A 23,074-nucleotide genomic window follows, 5' to 3' on the forward strand; every position below is an offset into this window, starting at 1 on the left:
CATGGAAGGACATGCTAAATACCAGCACGAGTGGCAGAGAACAAGGGCTTCAAGGAGCTCTGTGTCCGGACCAGACTGACACCATTTGTCACATCAGGAGAAACGGATTAGATACTGGCTCCAGAGGAACCGTGGCCATCGCTGGGAGGCCTCTGCTTCTTTCGGGCTGGCATCAGAAAGATGTGTTGAGAAAGACTGTCCTCGAAGCCCAAAGGAAACTAGGGGAAATTGTGAAGGATGTTAATGAGAAACACTGTCCACAGCAAAGATGCAGAAGAACGTAATGGACAAGCACACGGCAAGGAAAGGCTCCTACTTTTCTCTGACTTAATTTGTCCAAAGCAAGAGTTCTTGACCTGAGGTCCATAGACTCAGGTGAGGAAAAAATACATCCTTATTTTCTTTAATCTCTCCTAAAAGTTATTTTTTCTCTTATTACGAATATGAGTAACTACCCACAGCAGTAAAAGCACGTGACTTTTTTTTGCCAGTGAGGAAACTGAGGCACGAAGAGGTTAAGTAAGGACATGCAGCTAATAATGGCAAAGCCAAAGTTTGAATCCATGGTGTTTTCACAACTAAATACTCTACCCATTTGCTTCTCTTAGATTTGGGAATATTTTCAAGTCTCCGAAATGTATAAAGCAATATAGAAATGAAAGATATTGCCTATGTGATACTAAGTTTAAAAGATTTCATTTCTAAAATTAAGAAATGAAAACCCAAACTTAGATAATTATAATGTGATTGTTGCTCATTTAAAAAGAATTGTATACAGGGATACTTTAAATGCCAAACACTCTGCTCAAATAAACTTGGCAAAGAAGGGGGAGTTTTAGGGACTGAAGTTATATTAACTTTAGATATGTCTGTAATTTTGCAAAGCTGACCCATACAAACAACAAATAAATAAATCTCTTAAACATAATGTATGTCACCCAGTTCAACAAAAACTAAAAACTCGTAGATTTATTTCTTTTTCTACCCACCTTTAGGCAAATATCTATTGGATAAAACAGTGTTTTAGAACATTCCTGCTCATTAAATTCCACTATTACCAAATACTTTAATCAAATCACAAGGCATATAAATATATTCTAGTACTTATTTATTTATTTATTTATTTATTTATTTATTTATTTTTAAATTTATTTAGTAAGTTAGTTAGGTAGTTAGTTAGTTAGTTTTATATTTAAGACTATGGCACCTGGTATTCCTAGGTGGTCTCCCTAGGTGGTCTCCCATCCAGGTATTCAAGTACTAACCAGACCCAACCCTGCTTAGCTTCCGAGATCAGGGTGGCATGGCCATAGACAAATATATTCAATTTAAAGTATAGAAAGACCTTGTGGTTTCAAAGAGTGAAATTTTGTTGTCTTTCTCTCAAATCTGTAGTGATAGTCAAATGTGAAAAATTTTTAAATTGTGGGTCAGCTGTTGTTATGAGCAGTTTAGAAATTGCTTTCCCAGAGGTTTTTAAGTAGGTTGGTTTTCTCTGAGTGCTGGACCACCCTGGAGAAATGAGGGACAGTGGCTGGCCACCTGCCTCTCTTTCCCTGGGACCTTGCCTTATCCTGGGTTCTCAACACATGTGTGTTTTGATTAAACAAAGATAAGTAGATATGAGTGGCCCGTTCTGGAGGGTCCATGTAGCTGTATATCCCACATGGGGCATCAAGTGGAAATATCCTTCTCCTAGGGTGCGCTGGTGCCCCCTTTTTCCATTTTTTCCCCCTCGCCCTTCCCCAGGGCAGGGTCCACATCTGATTTGCCTGTGTGCATCCAGTGCCTAGCATGGTGCCTGGCATAGAGTGAGTGTAGTACATATGTGAAGGAATAAGCCCATGAGGCAAGGTGCATCCGGTTTGTTCATCCCAGGATCTGAAGTCACGATCACAGCGGGAAGCTAGGGCTACCTGGTGCAGGGCCCTTTTGAAAAAATTCTCCAAATGAGTCTTTTATGTCTAGACTTAATAAGTTAAAAACAAAAGATAAAATTAAAATGTATAAAGTCATACTGTGGCTTCTATTACGTACAATTGACTCTTCAGCCACCTGAGCAGTGGATAGAGCGGCATGCACAGCCCTGACGATAGTGTGATTCTGGTGTCATCCCGACTCCCTTTTATTAGGTTATTGATGAAGCCTTATTAAGTGGTGACTGGGAGTGTGTTTTTTCTTGTTCTGGCTCCATTTTTCTCCTTCTTTGTTGCCCACTTCTTCATGATTTGCTGATCTGCACCCTGTATTGGTTTGCATGTCAATTGCCCTATGTATTAAAGTTTTTTAGTCCATTCTAAAGAAATCATGACCTCAGCCTTTCCACCCAGAGTCTTCATCACTTTTTTTTTTTTTTTTTTTTGGTATGGCTCTAATTCAAAACTTTTTACGTATTTGTGTGTTTGTTCTAAGTGCAGATTTGGGGGCTGTATTTTCAAAATCTGTAATTTAGTGCATTTGTGTAGATAGATGGCCTATGAATTACTCTTTGGAAAGCACTACTCTAGCTATGACTGTTCCTAATTTATAACTGCAATTATCTATGCAATGACAAAATATGAAGTTTCCTCTCCTTGTATGTGTCCTCTGAGGAAATTTCTTGCCATAGTTGCTTTTGCCTGGGAAAAACCTTTCTCCATATCAATCAGCTTCTGCTATAAACAGTGGGAAGAATGGTGGAGGTATTAGTCTGCTCGGGTTGCCATAACAAAATTTCATGGACTAGGTGGCTTAACCAAAAACAATTTATTTCTCACAGTTTGGAGGCCGAAAGAGCCAAGATCAGGGTGCTGCCCTATTTAGTAACTGGTGAGAGCTCTCTTTCTGGCTCGCAGGCAGCCTTTTTCTTGCTGTGTTTTCATACGGAGGTGAGAGAGCGAGCTTTCAGGTGTCTCCTTTGTAAGCACATTAATCCTATTGGGTCAAGGTTTTACCTTTACGACCTCATTTAACTTAATTACTTCCTTACTCTAAATACAGCCACCTGGGGGGTTAGTGCTTCGACATGAATTTGAGGAAGAGGCACGATTCAGTTTAAATCAATAGATCAGCTTGAATTTTGGTAGAAATAGAACCTTTCCATCTTGGAGTTACCTGACAAAGATTTCCTTAGTATTGAAAAACAAAACACAAATTAGATATTATTGAAGCGACTGGGAGTAGAGGGCCACCCACTAGTTGGGGTAGGCTACAAAAAATTGAGACAAACTGGTTGGCCCAACTTATGCACATGAGCTGTGGGTAATGAAAGTAGCTTTGACTATGTCACTGCCATCTCTACTCAGACTTACAGATGACCAATTAAGGACAAGATGTGCAAAAGCTGTTGGAAAGGAAAGAAGAACCTGACCATTCTTGCCCTCAAGAAAGCTTAATTGGCACCTATTAGGGCTAAGGGGATATATGCCAAATTACTCTGTTAAGTAACTCACAGTCGCTCGATGCTATGCAAGCAATCATTTCTGGAAGGATCAGGGGTCGCTCCAGAAGAGGAGGCATTCAAGTACAGTTTAGAAGAATCAGGGTTGGATTTTGACAGGCAGAGACTGAGGAGTGGTAAAGAGAAAAGGAGAGAGGGGAGAGGTTTTCTAGAACAAAAAAACAGTTTGAGTAAAGGCCAAGGCAGCTACATAATTTGCAGGGTTCAGTGCAAAACGAAAATGCAGAACCTTTTGTTGAAAAACAGGAAGAAAAAAGCATCATTGAAGCTACCAAAATGTAAAACATCTCACTTTCTTCTGTGGTTTCTGTCTCTTGACTTGGTGTGGTGTTTTTTATTTGCTTTTTAATGTCAGAAGTAAAAGAAATTATAATTTTAAATTATCAGCACAAATTTTAAGGTTCATTTTTTATATTGTGCAATGCCACTTTTAAATGCATTAGCTCATATGCAGAAGTATCAAAGTTATAGAATTTTTATTTTGTGGCTTGCATATACATACGTATTTTGTTTTTACCAGAACAATGGAAACACTGCACCAAACTTACTCAGCTGTTTTTATTTCACTTTTTGATAAGGGTACTTTCTATCAACACTCTCCGCAGTTCAGCTTACTGATGAGCAAGGGAAGACTGAAAGGACAAAGAATGATGGGTTGCCCTATTTTACCTTGTTCTTCCCTGTCATCATTTTCAGCATGAGAAGTTAGCTAATCCAGGGAAGTAACACAAACAACAAAGAATATGATAGGATTTCTCAATCATTTGTTTCTTTGAACACTAGTGTCTTTTTTCTATATTTGAAGTAAGTTCTGGATCAAACAAAAAGCATGGCCATTTGGGGCTATTGGGACACCCACTTGCTCAGTCTTAGAGGTAACACGGTTACCTTGTACTGGCTTGGTTTTTTGGAACTCCCACTCCCCACTCATTGGGGGGCCATCAGAATTCTGTGCTCTGCAGGGCATCACAAACACTATATTCAAATGCTAGGAAATCAATGGGTGCGGAAGTGCATGTTAAGCAAGATATCTCCTTTGCTCGCATTGACCCACTGGTTTAACAAACACAACTCAAAGACAAAAGATTTAAGAATTTAAACATGGCACCAGCAGAGCGTTAAACCAAGCTCTAGCTCCTTTTGATCACGGGGTCTTGCGTGACTGCACAGGTCACACACCCAGGAAGCTGGCCCTGGCAAAGGCATAGAAGTGGAACGTAGATATCTAGTTTACAGACAGTTGATAAATCTCGTTAATCTTGAAATTAAGGCATATGGTAAAAAAAAAAAAAAAAAAAAAAAAAAAAAGCTAGAAAATTAAGTTGGACCACATCCTAGAGAGATTTGAATGCCATAGCTAGGAGTTGGGTTTTATTTTGCATGCAGTGGCAAAGGTGGAGGTTTTTAGTAGAAGAGCGACATTATCTGCAGTAGGCTTTAGGGAGAGAACTTTAGCAGCAGCTTATAAAACGGATCAGAGAAAGTAAGTGGGAAGGGACTGGTCATAGTCATTATAGCAGTCCCAAAGAGGACCAGAATTAAAGGTGTGGCTGCAAATAAGAAGAGGGCCTCCAGACGCACAGACACGCTTTGAAATTCAATTTAAAACAGCTCCTTCTGCACTGCTTGTCTGGTTTTGTTTTCAAACTTAAAAGTTTATTTTAAAAATAAAACTTTCTTTTCCCTTCGGAATTCTGAAGTTTCACATGTCTGTGAAAAAATTACTTGGATTTTAAAGATTTACTTTGGAAGCTTAAGGCTGTCAATCAACTTATAAGCTAGGCCCAAAGTCCTTGCAACATTCAATGCTCCCTCCCTGACGACAGTGCTAATAATGTCCCAATGCCTGGTGAAACATCAGAAAACCACGCTTTAGGCAAGTATGGTTTAAGTGTTTTCCACCCTAACTAAATTCTTTGTGTCTGTTTTGGATCATATGGAAATGATGTAGTGAAGGTAAAACAAAAATCTAACGAAAAACATCCTTTTTGGGAATTAGAGGATTAAGCTCTACCTTCAACTAGTCTTATCGAACCTTTGAAGGTTAGCCTGTGAGAAGGGATCCATGGCAGCCACGGGGGCAAAGTTCTGTTCTGACGAGCTGCGTGTAAGCTCATTAGATGGAATTTAGCCTGGCCCTGATCTAACTCTTGGTCCTAGATAGGGTAAAGCTACATCTGTACTTACTTAATGTGTCAAAAAGGCACATACAAAGGAAGAGGTAGGCAAGCCTTTCTAGTTCACACCTTGTTAGGAATATTCTTTGACAATGGCTGGGTATAAACGAAGGCAGTGCACAGCCATCAGATGCTTTGTTTGGGTTTGCCCTGTAAACCGGAAACGGTCCCTGAGGCCTAAGTGCCAGATACTTGTCAAAATGAAAATGATTTATTATTTTTTGACAGAAGCAAAAATTTACCTTGGCTTTGAGAAGTTTTTAAATGTTTCACCCACCACTTCAAACAAGGGCGACAAGCCTGATGCAGGATTTTAAAATGTTTCTCATAACAGATTTTGACTCTAAAGACACCATAAAATGTGTCAATACCTTCATTTTTCTGAAGACTTCGATTACATTACATTCCTCTTGTGTTCAAGGACGATCCCAGTGATTCTGATTTCTCCATCCATGTGGCTACAAACTGTTGTGGGGCCACCAGCCCTCCCATGGAGGTGTACTTCTTTCTATCCCAGGATTGCTTAGTGCTTTAGCAGGTAGACACTCTAAGTTTAAATAGGGAATGCTAACCCCTGGGAATGAGGAGTATCTAGAAGGAGACAGTGTAGCAACTCAAGGCTGTCATTCTAGCAAGACCTTGAAGTCCTCCAGGCTGGCAATGTGTGACAGTACTTTTATCTTAAGGAAATAGTAAATCTCAATAAGAATCAATTTTGTCCCCATGGGACATTTGAGAATGCTTAGAGGTATTTTCGACGGTCAAGACTAAGGTCGACGGGCGCTACAGGCATCTAGTGGGTAGAGCCTGGGAATTCTATGAAACATCCTACAATTCATCAGGCAACCCCCATAATGCACAAGTATCCAGTGCAAAATGTTAATAGTGCACTGTTGAGAAACTCTGCTGTAAAATAACTATTTATTAAAGGGAAAGGATGCCATTATTTCAGGAGATACCCTAACATTGCATCTAATCCCAAAGGATGCCTTATCTGAAGAAGTTGATGACCCACTGGTAAGAAGGAAACTAGCATGAGGGGGTTGGTGATGAGTCTCAGGAATTCCTTCTTCCCATTACAGTGAAATGCATCTTTAACTGACAGCATGTGTTCCTATAGCAGACATCTGTTATTTTTACCAGTCTGACATCCATTCTCTTTTCCTTTTGAGGCGAGCACCTTGACTTTCTTTTTTTAAAGAGTTACCCTTCCCTTGGCCATAGGATGAACATGGAGCCTGAGATGGGCCTCTCACAGTCTCTCCCAGAAGGAATAACACAAAGATGACAAATGTCTGAGTCAATTGACTCTTTGGGATGCTGTGCCTAGACCCCCAGTTACTTCCTTTTCAAAGTCTGGTAACTCAATGTGATTTTTCCCCTGTGTCTTTCCAATACATTCTTTTATTGGAATAATAAAAGAATTCTTTGTTCATTTGTTTCAACTAGCAAGAGTGGGCTGCAAACAAAGAACCAAAATGCCACCAGTTCACTCTTCTGAGTGCCTAGGTGATGTCATAGACTTGAATGATACCAGGCTTGAGAGCTGCTTCATGGCAGGTGTCTAGGTCCTAGAGGTTTATAGAGACTAAACACAAACTCCCCAGCCCAGTAGCCATCTCTGATGCTGGGCTGCTTAGTAGCCTGGAAAGAACAGTAATCACTCTATGCACACTCCGATGGTTTGAAGCATCTGGGCCCGTGAGCAGGCAGGTCCACTAAAAACACCAAGGAGAGCATTGGCTCAGAAAAACGATCCCAACAAAATGTGAAAGAACCTGAGAAGTATAGTCCAAAATACCTCAGATCTCTTCCTACTTGTTAACTGGGCAATCGTTTTAACTAAACCTATAAAAATGAAGAGAATAGATGGTGGAGGATAATACTAAGAGTTGTATGTTTGATACTTAGAGATATTTCATAGAGAATCCCCCCAAACTGAATGAAAATATCATGAAATCTCTTTTAACAACTTTCTTACTCTGTACTATTTCTCTCTCTCTCTCTCTCTCTCTCTCGCTCTCTCTCTCAAACTACAAAAGAATACATTTTAGCATAAAAAAATGTAAAAGTAGGTCTCTTCCTTCCTTTTTCCCCTTTCTTATTCACTATCTGGAAGAATAACCACTGTGAAGAGGTTGGTATATAATAGACTATGTATCATTCCGACATCTTTTCCTGCCTATCCAAATGTATAGACGTTTGTTGTTTTCCCTGTGAATCATAAAATCAGGATCACGCTACAGATATTTTTCAGCACCTTTCTTTTTTGCATATCTCTCAAACATCCTTCTATGTCAATACATATAAATTTTATTTTATTACTCTTTTATTTGTACATTGTACAGAATATGTCAGCATATTACCTGTTAATTTCTGAATCACTCATAAAAGCTGATTAAAAAATAATGGTGATTCCAGGACCACCTCTGGCTAACTTGTGTTATCGTTCAAGGTAAAGATCTGGCCTGCCTTAAGTATTTCCTCCAACCATCAAACCCTCAGGGTGAGAGGAAGAACCTGAATGAGCTGCTCAGCTGAGAAAGGTAGAAAGTCCTGGAACTACATTCCTAGGCCAAATGAGACCCAACAAAACAGAGCAATTTCTCCCACGCATCCCCTCCCCCAAACCCGCAATCAGCAATAATTTTGGAGAAATAAAGCAAATGAATTGCCACATTCCTACACGTCTATTACACTTGACTGTTCTTTGCAGGAGCTACTCAGGACCAAATGTTTGGAAAGGAAGTTGGCTGGCCAGAGTGTCTTTTTTCTTTTTTTTAACATATTCTGCTGCAGCTGCAAAATAGAAAAAAAAAGAGAAAAAAAAAATTCAACCTCCCTCTACCAAAGAACTTGTTGGGGAAATTCTTCCAACTTTTTTTTTGAAAAGTACTTGCATATTACACATTTGTGCTTACACATGCTGAATCTCTTAATCCACTGAGAACTGTTAAAAAAATTTTTTTTTAAGTTGAGATTTAGAAATATATTTTCTTACAAACTAGTGAGTCCTTTGAGTCAGGATTAACTGTTGAATTCCTTGGCTTCTTAGTAGCCCTAACTGAGCTCTAACGACAGCTTGTTTTTTTAGGGGTTATTTCCCGTGTGGGCCAATAGACAGCATTAATATTGATTATGACAAAGTGCTTTCCACGGTCTGCCTCAGTGTTTGTGTTTAGCATATGAAACCCTGGCTTTCCCTTCAGTCCGTATCATTGCTGGCCTCTCTTCTAGCAAATGGTAGCGAGAGTCACATCACAGAGTAATTTATTCTATCTTCTTAGCAGGGCATTGTAAACCCAGGATCCTTCCACATCTGCCTTCCCACCTTCCAGCCTCATCTACTGCCCTGGGCTGACACTATAGCATGTCCATTGTCACAGCATGGGGCCTTCTCTCCCTGCAAGGTCTTACCTTCTCCCTGCCATCTGGCAAAGGTCTCCTCATCCTTCTAGGCCCTGACCGAGGACTGCCTTACTTCTGACATTTTTCTTATCCACCTCTCCCTCTTGCCCTCCCAAGGCAGAATTAAGTCTCCACAATTAGGTAGCATTTTGTTCACACTCTAACCACACATATAGTACAATCGTAGTTATCAGTAATATTGCTATCATTTTAATAAAAACAGCCATTTTCAAGCCACTCACTAGCTCTGGAAATGAAGCCGAGGTCTTATCTGAGGTCATTTAAATCTCTTTTGATTTTGCCCCTTTTTACAGAGGAGGAAATTAATGTTCAGAGACATTGTGTTCCTCGAATGCACACTCCAAGCAAGTGGCTGAGCCAAGCCCCAGCCAGTCTGTGGTCTGCGCCCTTGGGCTGTGTGGCTGGCTCACTCATGCCTGTCCCTTTCTCTTGGTTGGAGAGGAAGCTTTCAGACAAAGTTCTCTGTTTCATTTATGTTACATTTGTTGTTTCAGGTATAGCAGACCCTCAACACTGCAGCACTTTCCTCTTAGAGTGGGTTTTCATCCAGACATGGAAGGCTGATGAACAGAATGCTTGCTGATGGGATGGGCCGAGACCTCTAACATTGCCAGCAGTCCTGATGACAGAATACTGCCAGACCCGCAGAGGTGTGTGTGTGTGTGTGTGTGTGTGTGTGTGTGTGTGTGTGTGAGGGGGTGCAGTAGAGTTGAGAGGGCCTACTGCACTGGGTGGCAGCCAGGTAGGGAGAGAGATTAAGAATGAGCATGCAAATCAGAAGTGAGGTAATCATGTGTAAAGGCCAGTTTAACCTTTGAGCATCTACCATGAGTTAGTCTCTTGATTTTTGCTTTATACTCCTCCCCATTCAATCTCTTATTTCCCATTTTCAGATGGAAAACAGAGGCTCAGAGGGAACTAAGTAACTTGTCCAAAGTTTCATGGCTAGTAAGTGGCCAAGATTCCTATCTGGGCATGGGGCCAAAGCTCACGTTAGCCTTGGATTTAACTCCACTGTACCGTCTCATCTCAGAGCCATAGCTCCAGGTATAATGTGCCTCATAGAAAATGAGCATATCAGCTTCATACAGTATAGCAATATTTGCTGTACTACTTAGCAATGAGTCAGTCAGGATGGGGTATTTGTGTCGGGGCTGATGCCTCTAAACTTTAACTGGCACACTTAATCAACATGCAAGGAAAACAGGCCACAAAATGTAGCCAGCTGTCTCTACTTGAAACAGGAAGTTTGTGGTTGAACGCTGTAAATAGTGACCCAGGTGAGAGTAGAATGCGTAGAGAACAAGCATCTTTGAAGTATGTCCAATGCACAGCAGCCTTTCGATGGGGCCTGGAGGAATCCCCAGGGGTGAGAAGAATGGTGATGTCATCCCTCAGCCTCACCCTAGTGCTTGGAAGGTCTAACTCTCCCCTCACATTTGCAAGGTTCACATACCAAGTGTCTAAATATTTAAAGTTATAAATCAAACCAATAAACTGTTAAATGAAATACATGCTATCCTCCTACCTTGACTAATCTAACTCTGTAACAATGTGGAAAGCCAGGCTGGAATTTATAATTCTTAGGCTTTTTGGAGTTTGCTAGAACGAAGTGGTACAGGGAGGAGTGGCTCCTGGACAAAGGCCCACTCACCTTCGCTGTTCATTCCCCACCACGAAAGGTCTTGAATGCACATACGTAAATATTCCAGCTCACACGAAAATATTCTATCCATACTTCCAGTATATAGCTGCCTCACAGCCACTCTGAACCTAGGAATTCATCATTTGAGCAGGAAATTCTATGGTGCCATGCACCTCGGATGAGGCCAAGATGAGCGTTATGGGCTCCTTGCCCTGTGTGCAGGGGTGAGGCTGGAGGGGAGCCAGAGCCAGGCCATCTAAAGTAACAGCCTGGGTGGGGGTCTCTCTTGCCTGCATCTACTCTGAAGCAATAAATGCTGATGGTAAAGAAATTATATTCATGAATAGAGGATTCAGGCAGAGACCTGGACTGTCTTGATCAACACTGTAGACTTTGCACCCAGCACAGTACCTGGCACATAAGGCGCTCAATAAATCATGATTGAGTGAATCGCAGTCACATAGGCCAAGATGGACTTTAAGACACTGGTTGTTAGAATACCAAAGTGACGATATGCTGAATGCTTTCTGAAGTAAAGTAAGATTTGAGTGTCCATTGATTCTTACTCCATATGCCGGGGTTCCATCCCTTCCACTCCCCACCCTTCAGCAATTTTTATATAATTTTATAGAAAAAATGCCTGCATTTTATTAACAACCTGTATTGGAAACATTGAAAAAAGTTACCTGTTTTCAGAAAGTTGACAATTTTATGTATCACCTTGAGGCAGAGAAACTTTAAATTTGAGCCCTAAAGCTTCCTATGTTCGACTCTCCCCCAACAAGAAGGAGGATGAAGTAATCACACCTGCACAACTATCCTCATTTCATTACTTCCTTCAGAGTAGACCTTTCTTCTAGTGCTAGGTTTTCCATTGCATTTGGGGTCATTATCTTGTGCTCTGATTTCTGGGGTTATACTTGCCCAGCTCTGCACGTGTACAAATGACTTGGAGCCCATATTGGTTCTATTCAGGTTATGAGTGCATTCTTCCTTTGTCTCCCTATGTTGGGAGCAAATTTGGTCTTACTGAAGTCACCATGACCTGTCCTGTATGCCTGGAATGGTATTCTCTTATTCAATTAAATACAAGTTTGATTGGGATTCAACAAAGGACATGGCTGAAACTATGCACACTATTTCATTCTGAGGAATGCCATACCAATGAATTTAGTTTTATTCATTTTATATTCTATTTCAGGCCAAACATCTCTGATCTCTTCCATTTCTTTGCCTTTCTTTGCCAAGGCTCACATGAAATGATTAAGGTTTTGGTGAATGACAGCATGGTAATCCCAACCACAAGCTTTTAAGAGATAGGGAAAGACAGATCAAATAAGGTTAAATGATGGACAACAGAAAGTGCCCCCCCCCCCGCCCTTTTTTTTTTTTTTTGACATTAATTCTAAATATGTAAGAAATTTGAGTTTTGGAGTGCTCAGCTCTTCTACTCCATGTCTGAAAGATATTACTGTCAGGATGGAAGCTATTGAAATATTACATAGGATGCTTGTGGGTTAAAAGGTTTTCTCCTTCTTTCGTTGGTCTCTACTGTCCCCTCCTTACTCCTATCCAAGATGTTTTGCCAAATTTGAGCTTCCTCCAAGTGACTGCTGCCCTCTGACCAAACAGAAATGACAATGCCACCAAGAGACCATTGATCTCCTAACCCTCAAAGGGCCTTCAGGGTTTTAGACTGCCTTGTCCAAGAACCTCGGAACAACTTCCTACAGGTTAGACTGTTGTTGATGTGAGTGGCAACTATTAACTCTTTGTTCTGAGATAAATCATTTAAGGTCCAAAATAAGGAACACACTTCATGTTCCTCCTATCTGACCAAGCTCAAGTTCCTGCCTTCAGGGCCGGCCATTCCCAAGGTTGGGATAGCCTTGATATTTTTTCTTTGTCCAGGGGAGAAATTTTATTGATGTCTATTAATCAACCCTAGTTTTTGGTTTCTCAAATTTTCATTATAATTTCTATCTAGACATCTGTGACAGCTTATTTTGCTGCAGGTACGGCATTCATATGTTATGTAGCTTTTTAGAGGCTTTTATGTTGAAAAAGGCTTTCAGTGTCTATAATGGTTTCAAGGAACAAATACGGTATGTTATGCGAGGGTTTCTTATTCAGATGAACTGTGTGTTTTGTTATAGCTGTCTCTTAGAGCTAAGCAAAGTGCTTGTCACATAGGTCTTCAAAAGTATTTGCAGAATAAGCATATGATGGTTTTATTAAGATCAACATGTTAACGGAATAGTTGGCACAGATAAGACTCTATTTTCTCAGTAATACTCTAGAGTAGTAATAAAGGAGACAGGAAGATAAAGTCAAAATTCTTTGAATGGGATAGAAAGAAAAGAGGAAAAGAGGTAAAACTAGTTGAGGTGAGTTTATATAGAAATTTGGGCTCAGACTCCAAATTTAAGACAATAGGCTGAGTTCAAAGTCACTTCTCTTCCAAAACCCCTTTGAAATCACAGGGGAAAAAAAGTAAAAATAATGCTGGGAGACAGGGAGACAAATGAGGTCCACCAGAAATTGGACATCTAGGCAATAATGAAGATAGAATGGTGTTAACAGTGGGGGGGGGGGGATGGGGGAGTGAGGGGGAATATCCTAAAACAGTTCAAGCAGAAGGTTCCTGTGCAGGTAAGGAAAACTTTTCCCAAGTCTGGTCAAACACAAAACACAGAGTGAACAGTCACACAAATCAGCATCAGAGGTGGTTCGATCAGGAAGATGGGGGGCTGCCAGCAACAAACGCCTCCTGCTTTGTCTTCACTCTATCACTCCCCTAATTACCCCACTGTTCAGAGTGATTGGCTGGGCCATTGGATAAAACAGTTCTTTAAACAAGAACATTAGTCTGTGTGCTCAGCATAGACAGAAGGTACTGTTTCTAGAGTAGACACTGAAGCAGAGAATAAATCCAAACTGAGCTCAGGGTGACTCGAGAAGTGCATGCCTGTATATTCTTTGTGCCTGTATATCTGAGATACACAGAATGGGCTTACACTAAGAGAAAAGAAATTTAGGAGATGTTTGTAAGAGATTTTTAGAAAACTCTATTTTTCAATCTGCAACGTAATACCTTCTCTGTTTCCTAACAAAACTTCAGGAACTGCTCGATGTCTTTAAACTTGAATTTATGTGTTTTGGGAGGGAAAAGGTGGTGCTGTTAGCCTCAGCTAACAATAAGGCAAGAGCAAGATAGATCAAGGAGAACAGAGCGAAAGAAGACTGTAACAATTATTTTCAGGAAATTTGAGAGGGCACTGTAACCGTAAAACAGAGAAGAACCATCAGATTACTCAGAAATTTAAAAATGTTCCCCAAAGTAAATTAAGTAAAAAGCCTTATGTACATGTGGCTGAAGAAAGAATTAATTTTGAAAGATAAAGTCGAGGATTTCTCCTGGAACCAAAAACAAACGTTCTGAGATAATGATGTTAGAACTTCAAGAATTAAAGGGAAAACCCTAAATATTTTCAGAAAAAAAGATAAAAAAAAGAAAGGAAAATAGAGAAAAAAAGAATAAGAAAAAAAGAAAAAGAAAAAAAGAAATTTGAAAGGCTCAAAATCAAGAGTAGGAAAAACATATAATATGCAGTCTTGTTACCACATGCAGTAAAACTAGAAAGTATTAAAAGAATGAAGGAAAAAAAGAAATATACTTCAGTTTTAAAACTCTAGATAACTATTGGGTTAAATAATATATAAAATAGAAATTAGAATAAAGGTAGCAGTAAAGGCAAATCGAGCTAGGTCTTTGAATAAGCCAGAAAATATGTCCTTTGGGAAAGTGCTAAGGAGCCCCAACAGCAGCTAATACACACCAATAAACATTAGTGTGGATATAAAGAAGATTATTTTAAAAGATGTGCTAATTATGTATAATTCTTATTCGAATGTTTAAAGTCTGGGTCATAAAAGATTTTCTACAAGAAAAATTACCAAAACGGGTAGAGAAGACATTGATACCGTGTTAACTCTACTCCCCTCAGTGTTCACAGACTTACCCTTAAGAGTGATTTTTTTCAGATCCTTTAAAGAATATCTAATTGTAAAAGGCAAAGAGATTAAGCAGTACAAATTGGTAGTTGCAAAATAGTCATGAGGAAGTGAAGTACAGTATAAGAAATATTGTAATAGCTATGTCTGGTGTCAGGTGGGTACTAGACTAATCAAGGGGATCACTTTGTAAGTTATATAAATGGCTAACCACTATGCTGTATACCTGAAACTAATATAAAATAATATTTAATATCAACTCTAATTGAAAATAAAAATTTAAAAATTATCAAACTGGTAGAAAAAATACCATTAAAAAATATTTAATTGCCAAGTCATTTAACTGTCCCATGGCATTAACACAATACACACAAACACATACACACAGCACTTACACACACACATGCACACACACAAACATACACACTGCTTCCAACTCATATTATGCCACTATTGTAATATCAAAATAGATGTAAAACAAAATAGATCATATAAACAATTCACATGTGACCATTTTCAAGGATTTTAAGTAAAGTTTTAGCAAACCAAACGAAGTATTAAGAAAATAATATATCATAGCCAAGTAAGTTTTATCTCAGAAAAGTAAGGATGGTCCAATATTAGCAAGTTTCTATTACATTTATAAAGTAGTAACAAATGATGCTTTCAATAGATGCTGAAAGGCATTTGGTAAAATTCAACAACTATTTCCAATTACAAAAAGAAATTAGGCTTGAAAACTTGGACCTGGTCCAACATTTTTATTTTATAAGAGGAAGGAACTACAACCTCTCCTATGGCCAGCTATGTGGGAATCATAAAAAAGTTTGAGTTTTTTGTCTTTATTTTAAATTTGTAAGAAGTATTCATTTAGCAAATATGATTTCTAGGGAAAAAATGTACAAATTTTCAAGAGACTGAACTCAAGTAATATTCTAGTCCAATTTAGAATATATTCACAGCCATCTTGGCTTTCAGAAGTTCTAAGTTAATTGAAGAGTCATAGATTTCTAAACAGATTTCATCAAATGGGAATTTCTAATTATACTTGAAAAGAATCCATTTCTGGTGTCCTAGTCAAAATAACATCAGAGGAAGCATTCAATAGTTCAAGATTTACACATGATTTAAGAGTACATTTCAAGGTCATCTCACTTGTAGGCATTATTTCAGCCAATCATTTTATTTTTAACTTAGAGGCAGGCAATTGTTAATTCTCCTTCTCTCTCTCACTTCTGGGAGTACTTGTGGGACATATAACATCAATCAACTTATATTTCTTGATTTGGAGAGACACTTTCAGTATTAACTCAGTATCTCTTTGATGTAATACTATCACTATATTCTATTTGATAAACCCAGGGGTGATAGCTCAACTGCTTAACAATCTTTGTGACAAGGGCACTAACTAGACAGAAAAGATGCCCATCCCATCAGAATAGGTACCCAGTAATTTATACCAATGCAACCCAGCTGAGGGACAAACTCCTTGAACATCAAGCCTAGATTGGTCTCAACAGGCCGTAGTTCATGTTGTTTATGGAGCCATTGAGTACTTGGTTTGAGCTACAGTCTCTTGGAGGATTTATTTATTCTCAAAGCTTCAATAAAAAGCCCCAAACTCCATTCCCACTTTCCCTCTCTGCTGTGTTGCACTGAATAGTTGTACTATTTTCATCACATTTAACACATATCTTTACTCTTTTCTGCCTTACTACTATTCATATCAACACCATCATTATTCTCAGTCATATAAACTTGAAACCTGTGTAAGTATCTATTGGTGATATATTAGAGATGGTCAATATCAATATGACTGACTTGAGTGGTATTCAGGAGACCAGAGAGTCAGTTAGATGGAGCACTTGTATCAACTAAGACTCACAAAGGGCATCTACGCAAAGAACAGGTAGGACATGGCACCAGGCAGAAGCAGCCAAAAGTCAATGAGCAATGTTCTACAAAGGAAGAGGTTTACAAAATGTCTAGTCCCAGAAATTCTAGGCAGGGTCTCAAGGCAAACAATGGGTCCCTGAGTGCAAGTTAGAGCTTGGATGCAGGGGCCCAAGAAAATGGCTTGACTATTAGTACTTGGGAAAAAGGAGTTTAAAAGAGAAACATCAGTGCTACAGTGTAGCATGACTGTAGGACCAAAAAATGGACCCTCACACAACCCGAGTCTTGCTGCAGCCTATGATCCCGAGAGCTGACTGCCCACTCCAGGCCCGCACTCAGATGGTGACATGTGGAGGATTATGGAATCTAGAGGAGCTAAAGGCACAAAAGATAATGGGATGTTGTTTTCATTGCCATGTAACACCTATAGATAATGTGATCCCTGTTGTAAGATAAAATAATTATATATTAGTAACTATTCCAAGAGATGTAACTATTCATATTCAGAGGTTTTACATTAAGCAATCTCAGGAAAAACTAAATAAGCTGGTGGCTTTCGTTGCTCACAGGACTTAAAGTTCAGGGATTAATAACTTTTATCATAGATGGGGAGAAGGCAGAAAGAAATGGTTAGAAATAGACACTCACCCAGATGGTCGGATTTTGTTCCTCTCACTTTCTGATTGGCCAAGACCAAGCCTCAAGGCTCAGGAAATCCAACTTGAATCTTTGTGCATTTGTTATCCGCAGGAGATAGTGGATCGGAGGGGTAAGCCAGGCACTTGATGAGAAACCCAGATTTTGGAAGTAGGATTAAGGGGGATAGATTCAGTTAGAATAGGCTCCGATTTTTAGCTCTGGTACAGCAGAGTCCTTGTTCTAAAGTGCTTCATGGCTGCCAGCGAGCTGTAATTTAAGGAATAAATTGTTGGTCTGCTGGTTTCTGTTCCTATCTCTAATATTAAAAAGCTAGGTCAATGAGAAACGGTGTGTAAATAGGTGGGGGCTAAGTACTAAAAAACTAAGGGTCAGATTTGAGCTGTAAGATACCAGCCACATTATTAAAACTTGTGGAAAGAACACAGCTTTGGGGGATCCCTGAGGGCAGGTTCTTTGTTTGCCTCAGTCTCTGCTGCATTCCTACCACCCAGCATGCTACTTGGTACAGAGCAGTGCTCAATAAATATTTATTGAATAAATGAGTACAGACCTGTATTTAAAGCTTGGCTCTGCCGCTTACCAACTAACTGTGTGACCTTGACAAGTCATCAAATCTCTCTGAGACTCATTTTTATTTTTACCATTAAAAATGAAATATTGTGTTAAAGTACATAATAAGTGTTTCGTAAATAGCTATTGCTATTGTTGGTGGTCAAGCCCTGTCTCCTTTCCTGACTAGAAGCTCCTTGAGGAGAAGAACTTGTCTTGTATATCTTTGCAGATAGTGGATTCACACACCAGTTTTTACTTCATAAACACTCAGCAAATATTTTTTTGCCGAAGGACAGCCCAATGTTAACGTTCACAGCAAGTCCCCACAGCCAGACTCTTATGGTTAGATCTTGCCTCTACTACTAATGAGGTAGGTGACCTTGGGCAATTAACTTTTTCTTGTCTCAATTTCTTTATCTAGAAAATAGAGATAATACAGCACATTTCTCACATAGTTATGACAAGGGTTAAATGATATAAAATACATAAAGCACTTAGAATAGTGCCAGGCATATGGTAAGTGCTATTTAAGTACATCTTAATTTTTAATTTAAATCTAGTTTCTAATCTTTTAAGTTTGAAATGAGAGTTCACTCATACCCTTCACTGGGCTTCTTCTAATATCAATACCTTATTTAACCACAATACAATGATCAAAACAAGGAAATTACTACTAGTTACTAGTTAATACTAATTATTTGATACTAGTTACTGTTTATCGAAACTGTTACATAATCTACAGACCTTATTTGAATTTTCCCAGTTTTCCCACTATTGTCTTTTTGGGGGGCTCTAATTCAGAATCTGACATTGCAGTTAGTTGTCATGCTTCTTTAATATCCTCCGATGCGTAACAGTTTCTCAGTCTTTCACATCACTTTAAAGAATACCAGGCAGTTATTTTTCACAGCGTCCTCCAATTCGAATTAGTCTTTTGATTTCTTGGGATTTTGGTTAAGGAGGTTGAGGATATGTATGTTTGGCAAAAACGCCACACGTGTGACGTTGGGTCCTTCTCAGTGCTTCATTTGTCTTCCAACTGATGTTCCTTTTGATCACTTGGTAAAGGTGACATCCAAATTTCCCTTAATGATTAATAAGTGCTTTATGGGGAAGTACCTTGAGACTGTGCAAATATCCTGTTTCTTATAAAACTTTTACCAGTAATTTTAGCCATCACTGGTGGTTCTTGCTAGTAATAACTATTACTATGGTGATTTTCTATTTTTATTATTCCTTCTACATTTATTAATTGGAATTATACTGTAAGAAGAACTGTTTTTTCCTGCCCTCTTATTTATTAATTTATTTATTTATTCAATTGCTTATTATATCCATTAGATTTATGATTATTTATTCTATTACCATTATTATCTACTTTGTTGCTCAGATGTTCCCAGCATTAGCCATTAGGAGTTAGCTGACCCTTGTGTTCTTTAGATATGCAGTCATAATTTTTTGAAGTGCTTCCATCCTTTATGGAAGAATAAGATGTTCTAAGCTCATGTTGTATTTTTCCTGCTCTAGCCCTGGAATCAACCATTTCTCCAAGGAGTCTTGCCTTCTTTTATTGGAGAATGGTATTTAGAAACCAAGGTCTGGGCACTAGGTGTGCTTGTTGCTGTTGGAGTGTCATTGCCTCTAGGTCTTCTCAGTGGAGAGAATTAGGAAATATATGTATATATATTCACATATGGACATACGAATTTCTTTTAACTTAATTTTAATTAGTTAAGAGAAGTGTTCTCTTGAGATATTTTCCTAAGAGACACAGACTGTTGACCATCATCAGCTAACTTGAAATTCTACATATTTACTTATTGCTCCAGTAGGGACCAAAATAGAAGAGTGCTTTCTAATGGCTCAAGAGAATTAACTGTCTTTACTTAAGAAAAAGGAAACAAAAGGCTTTTCTCCCTCTAGCGGTCAAACTGAGTAACTAGCATTTCATGGCCTTAGGACAAGAGTTGGATGTATGAATGAGATAATGGATGGACAAGCGATTTGTTAAAGATATTGCCCAATAGGGGAACATATGCAATCATATAAAATTAGTATGTGACTATCCTGTAGCATGAATGAACCAAAAGAGAATAATTTATAGCTAACGTTTGGCCGGGTTGCTTGAGACCTTAATATAACCACCATTTTACAAAAGGCGTTCACATAGATCATCACCCCTGTAGATCCTTGCAACAAACTTCTGAGGCAGGTAGAGCAGATTTTTATTATCCTCACTTTTCAGATAAGGAACCAATCTCAAAAAGGTTAAATGGTATGCTTAAATTAATATAATTTGTTTGGGACGAGAGCGGGATCTTTGAACTTGTACAGTAAGGAAGGAGAGTTGGTTTGTTTTGTCACCACTAGCCCTCTGCTCTTTCTGCTAAAGGATTGTAAAATATGTCAAATTTTTCATTACAAAAATACAAAACACAAACCCAAAAATCTGGTCCCATGATTTAAAAATAAAAAAAGAAAGGAAGGAAGGAAAGAAAAACATCTCCCACATTTTGACTCTTGAAAACATTTTTAGCAGTTCATAAAAGTGAGAAAAAGACAATCCTAACCATCAGTGAAGTTCTTTATCAAGTTAACACCCAGTTAAAACAGGTAATGGAAGCTTTATAAATACGAAATCCAGACTCTCAATAAACTTCCTACCACCAGATGTGGACTGCGATATGCACCAGTCTGGGAAGCTGGCCACCATAAACCCTCTGAGAGCCATCGAGGAGTCATATAACCATCTTGCTCCACGTGACCACTGGTCTTTGTAGTGTTATCCTTGCTTTGGCTGAAGAGAGATAGCACCATAAATCCATTCCTAACTAAAAGGATGCATTTTCTCTTTTTCAACTACACTGATTTAAAAATAGGGAAGAGATTGATCAATACACTCATCGTTCTGCAATCATCCGAGAGACCAAAATGGCCTTGGGGATGATGTATGGCACACACAATGCAAATCCCTAAAAGCTTCTGGACTCTGAAGGTTATTACAGAGCCCATGATGGGAAGTAATAAAGCTTTGTCATTTATTTAAAGTGAGCGCCTTCATCTTGTCTCTCTTGGTACTTCCTCTCCTTTTTCTATTCCTAAAGTGCTGACTGGGCAATATAAAAAAAAGAAAGGTGCCGATTTCATCAGGAAATCCATTTGGTCAATTGATTCTAGGAAGGTAAAATTTCTCATATATTTTACCAAAAAAAGTCAGTATTAGGTTAACTTTCAAATTGATGCCAGACTCAAGCCTTGGGATGTGTCATTTTTATCTAAGTAACAAGGCAGGAACGACATAGAAACTCCCCTCCCTGTCCACTGGGACTAACATAATTCCAAGTAGAGCTACATTATTTGGACATGAGAGTGTTGGCTGTTTGCATGAAGTTCAATAGAGCTGTTTATATCTCTGATGTACTATGAAATGTAATTGCTAAACCTGGTTTGGTGAATCAGAACAGGCAAAAGTTGCTGTGAAATAGAATTTCCAAGTCTAGTTGGACAAATAAACAGGAAAAAAAAAAAACCTGTGAAAACATATGCATCAGACACTTGTTGAAGTCAAGGCTATAAAAGGAACCCACAAGTTCTATAAAATTCTTCTCATTGTCTTTTTCTCCCTTGTCCTCAGCTAGCCAGGGAGGAGACAAAGAGCAGGCTCATGTCAACATCTGGCTAGTATCTAGGCATGAGCCATTATGCTCTCCTCCCCCACACACAGGTGCTGCCCTGTGACGTCTGGCCACCATGTGGTACCGCCTAGAAAAGGGCATGCTGGGAAGAGAGTGGGTATGCCCTGTGTTCTGGTCCATTACACCCATGGGCACTCTCTCTAGAGTGACACACAAAATGCAGAAATCCTCATTTCAAGCCAGTTCTATGCATCAGGGCACACAAAGACTGTGACAATCACCCCTGCCTGCTGTCCCCTGGATGCTGGGGGAAAGCAGGAGAAGGAGGGTGTCTTTAGTACACAGCCATCTGAGGCCTGCTGACCAGTCATGCATAAGTTATCTTCTGGGACAATGCCATCTACATACAGGAATGACCCACCTTATAAGATGCCTTATAAACCTATGGAGCTGCCACATAACAATTTGGACCTTGTACACCACTCTCACCACTTCGCCCACCACCCCACACAGCTTCTTCATGGGCTCTCTTTTCCCATTAAGTTCTGGGCACGCTGTTACCTCAGTCTATAATACATGGGCCAAGTTCCTACTGCTCTGCGACTCTGCTCCTGTGTCCTTCCTCCAGAAAGTCTATGCATTCCCCACGCCCCTCTTCACCGCCTCCTTGCCCAGCAGAGTGAGCTCTTCCTTCTCTTTCCCCATGTGACTCGTGACTGCCATGGTGGTAAAGTGCTCATCACATTAAACGCGATCCCACCTCTACTCCCTCACAACAGAAGCCCCTGAAGTCCAGATCATTCATCTTGGTGTCCCAGCGCCAATTTCAGTGTTTGGGACACAGTGAGAATTAAATAAAGCTGTACTGATTGCATGAAAAAATGAGGACACATGAGAAACAGCTGCGTTGATCAGGACACACCCAGGTCTGAACTGCAACTGAAGGAAATTCTAGTCCAACCTGGTGTTTCCCAAAATGTGGTCAGTGAAACATAAACCCCTTGGAAGTGCTCTGCTTCCCCTCCCCTGAAAAGAGTACAAATTTAAAGGGTCTTCTATGATTAACTAAGTTTGGGAAACGTGGCATCCTGTAGGTTCCTCCTAAAGAATTATGTGTGCATAAGCTTTACAAAGGCCTTGGGAAGACCTACAGTTATGAATACTCTTAAAAGTTGGTTTCATCTGGTGTTGAGCAAACTAATTCTTTATAAGCCAGGTCTGGCAATTATGTACTGTTTTATGAGCTAACCCTGATCTGTCGATGATTGATTGGAGGAAAATTTCAAACAAAGGGGCTTCCATTACAGCAGTGGTTCTCAAAGTGTGGTCCCTAGACCAGCAGCACCGGTATCTGGGAACTTGCTAGAAATGCAAAAGTTCGGTCCCCCCAGACCTACTTATTCAAAGATTGGAGGCAGGGGGGCAGCAATCTGTGTTTTAACAAACCCTCCGCACTATAAAGTGTGAGTGCTACTACACTAGAGAAACTGTCGGTTCTTGGGAGTTCCTCTTACTTATTCAAAGAGGAGAATTTATCTGCAGGGTGAGTCAGGAGAAGGAGCTTTATGTGAGCGGCTCAGCCCCTTCTCAGATCTGCTGTCTGCAGTGAAGGCGTTCTGATCTGCTT

This window comes from Rousettus aegyptiacus, unplaced genomic scaffold (genome assembly GCF_014176215.1).
Source record: "Rousettus aegyptiacus isolate mRouAeg1 unplaced genomic scaffold, mRouAeg1.p scaffold_m13_p_3, whole genome shotgun sequence".
Classification (NCBI taxonomy): domain Eukaryota; kingdom Metazoa; phylum Chordata; class Mammalia; order Chiroptera; family Pteropodidae; genus Rousettus; species Rousettus aegyptiacus.